Here is a 2712-nt window from a genome sequence, read left to right as displayed (position 1 = left end):
GGGGTAAGGGGGACACACAGGGACTGAGAGGGTAAGGGGGGACACAGGGCCTGAGTGGGTAAGGGGGGACACAGGGACTGAGAGGGCAAGGGGGGGACACAGGGCCTGAGTGGGTAAGGGGGAGACACAGGGACTGAGGGGGTGGGTGTGCTGGGTAGTCGGAGTCAGCAGGATAATTGTGTGTGAGAGTCTCAGAGAGAGCCTGAGATGAACAGTGACTGATATCGGACAGTCCCTGAGGAACCGGCCCGTACACTCCCTGAGCTCAGGGCCTGCCTGACACCATCGGTGTGCTCACCTGGGTGATACTTCAGCCTTGCCTTCAGCGCCATCCACGGAGATACGATCTCACCCTAACCCTGTGTCGCGGGGAGGACACTTGCTCAGGTCCCACCCTTTACCCTCATCCCTTCCCTCCGTTCACTCAGAGGCTGCCTCTCAGCCTGAGGGGATCCCAGCCAGAGCTCCTAGACTGCCACCAGTGGGCAGCTAAGCACAGCTCAAACACAGAACAACTCTCAGGACCCTGTGTCTGCATGAGGCAAGGAAACAGCCACCACAGCTCCACCCTGTCAATCCCTGCTGTCTTCTCTCTTTGAGGTGAGTTACAGGAATGTTTCGCTGTGAAAGTTGCTGCTTTGAGGTTTCCCCTGTGCTGACAGTCACACTCTGAGGAATGGCAGAGGTTCCCACTGACTGCCTGACCCTCCCCTTTGTCTGCAAGTTAAGCCCAGCCCCCCTCCCTCACCGACTCCCCCACTCCAGGCCCAGGGCAGAGAACAAGTGTCAGACGGAACTGTGTGACCAAGGCTGGCAAAGCTTTCTCCAGGTGGGGGTGGGTGGGAAGGGGGGTGAGAGGGGCTAATGTCCCCGTCTGTGATGAATCAGGAGCAAATGTGAAGCAAAACTCACCCAGAAGGCTACACGGGAGCACAATCAGCGATATAATCCCGGTGAGGAACATTTGGCAGCTTCTTCCCTCAGCAATGACCGAGGAGTGCAGCAGAGCAGCAGAAAGCCTGCACTTTAACCCTCCCTATCAACAACTCCCTAACACATTGCTGTTTCTCAATCATTCTTGTTGGGTTTATGAGGATTTGAGAGAACTTTAACCAGGAATTGCACTGGCTCCTTGTAACCCTTTGCAGACCAGGGCTCCCTCCGAATATTGGGTAAAAGTGAGGACTGCAGATGCTGAAGATCAGAGTCGAGAGTGTGGTTTTGGGACTGGGATAAGGTGGGGAAGGGGAAATGAGGAAACTGGTGTTTTCCACATTGATCCCCGTGCGGTTGCAGGGTCCCAAGACAGAGTATGTTGTGTCCTTCCTCCGGGTGCCGGTTGGTAAGGGTTTGGCGATGGAGGAGGCCCAGGACCTGCGTGTCCTTGGTGGAGTGGGAGGGGGAGTTACAGTGTTCAGCCACGGGGCGGTGGGGTTGGTGGGTGCTGGTGTCCCAGAGACATTCTCTAAAACAATCCGCAAGCTGGTGTCCTGTCTCCCCGATGTAGAGGAGACCACATCGGGTGCAGCGGATACAGTAGTTGACATTGGTGGCGTTACAGGTAGATTTCTGTCAGATGTGGAGGGATCCCTTGGACGGAGGTGAGGGGGAGGTGTGGCTGCAGGTTTGAACTTCCTGCTGGGGCAGGGAAGGTGCTGAGAGTGGGGCTTGGCTTGGCAGGGGGGGTGGGGCGTGTGGCTCTCACAAGGGAATGGTTCTCCGGAACGCTGATGGGGATGGGGAACAAAAAATATCTCTGGTGGTGGGGTCCATTTGTAGGTGGCAGAAGTGGCAGAGGATGATGTGATGTATATGTGGGGTGGAAGGTGAGGACCAGGGAGGGGTTCTGTCCTTGTTGCATTAGGAGGGGTGGAGTTCATGTGCAGTGATACAGGAAGTGGAGGAGACGTGCTGGAGGCCATCGTGACCATGTGGGAAGGGAAATTACGACTAACTACAACTGGCCGGAAAAGCATGGACATCTACTACAAACCCATCAACTCCCACAGCTACATATACTACACCTCCTCCCACCCTACCTTCTGTAAAAACGCCACCCCTTATTCCCAATTCCTCCACCTCTGCTGTATCTGTTCCCAGGATGACCAATTCCACCTCAGAAAATCTCAGATGGCCTCCTTCTTCCAAGATCGCAATTTCCCTTCCCACGTGATCGACGATGCCCTCCAGCACATCTCCTCCACTTCCCGCACCACCGCCCTTGAATCCCACCCCTCCCAATGCAATAAGGATAGAACCCCCCTGGTCCTTCCACCCCACCAACCTCTGTATACATTGCATCATCCTCTACCAGCTACAAATAGACCCCATCACCAGATATATTTTTCCCTTCCCCACCCCTATCAGCATTCCATTGAGATCCAAGCACCCACCCCCCTCCCACCAGCCCACACCCCACTCCCGGCACCTTCCCCTGTCACCACAAGAAGTGCAAAACTTGGTGCCCACCTCCCCACTCACCTCTGTCCAAAGGAGCCTTCCACATCCAACAGACATCTACTGTATCTGCTGCACCCGGTGTGGTCTCCTTTACATCAGGGAGACAGGACACGAACTTGCGGATTGTTTCAGAGAACACCTCTGGGACACCTGCACCAACCAACCCCACCGTCCCGTGGCTGAACACTTCAACTCCCCCTCCACTCCACCAAGGACATGCAGGTCCTGGGCTTTGTCTATCGCCAAACCCTT

The sequence above is a fragment of the Chiloscyllium plagiosum genome, unplaced genomic scaffold (genome assembly GCF_004010195.1).
Source record: "Chiloscyllium plagiosum isolate BGI_BamShark_2017 unplaced genomic scaffold, ASM401019v2 scaf_8882, whole genome shotgun sequence".
Classification (NCBI taxonomy): Eukaryota; Metazoa; Chordata; class Chondrichthyes; order Orectolobiformes; family Hemiscylliidae; genus Chiloscyllium; species Chiloscyllium plagiosum.
Note: the sequence above shows the minus strand (reverse complement) of the source record.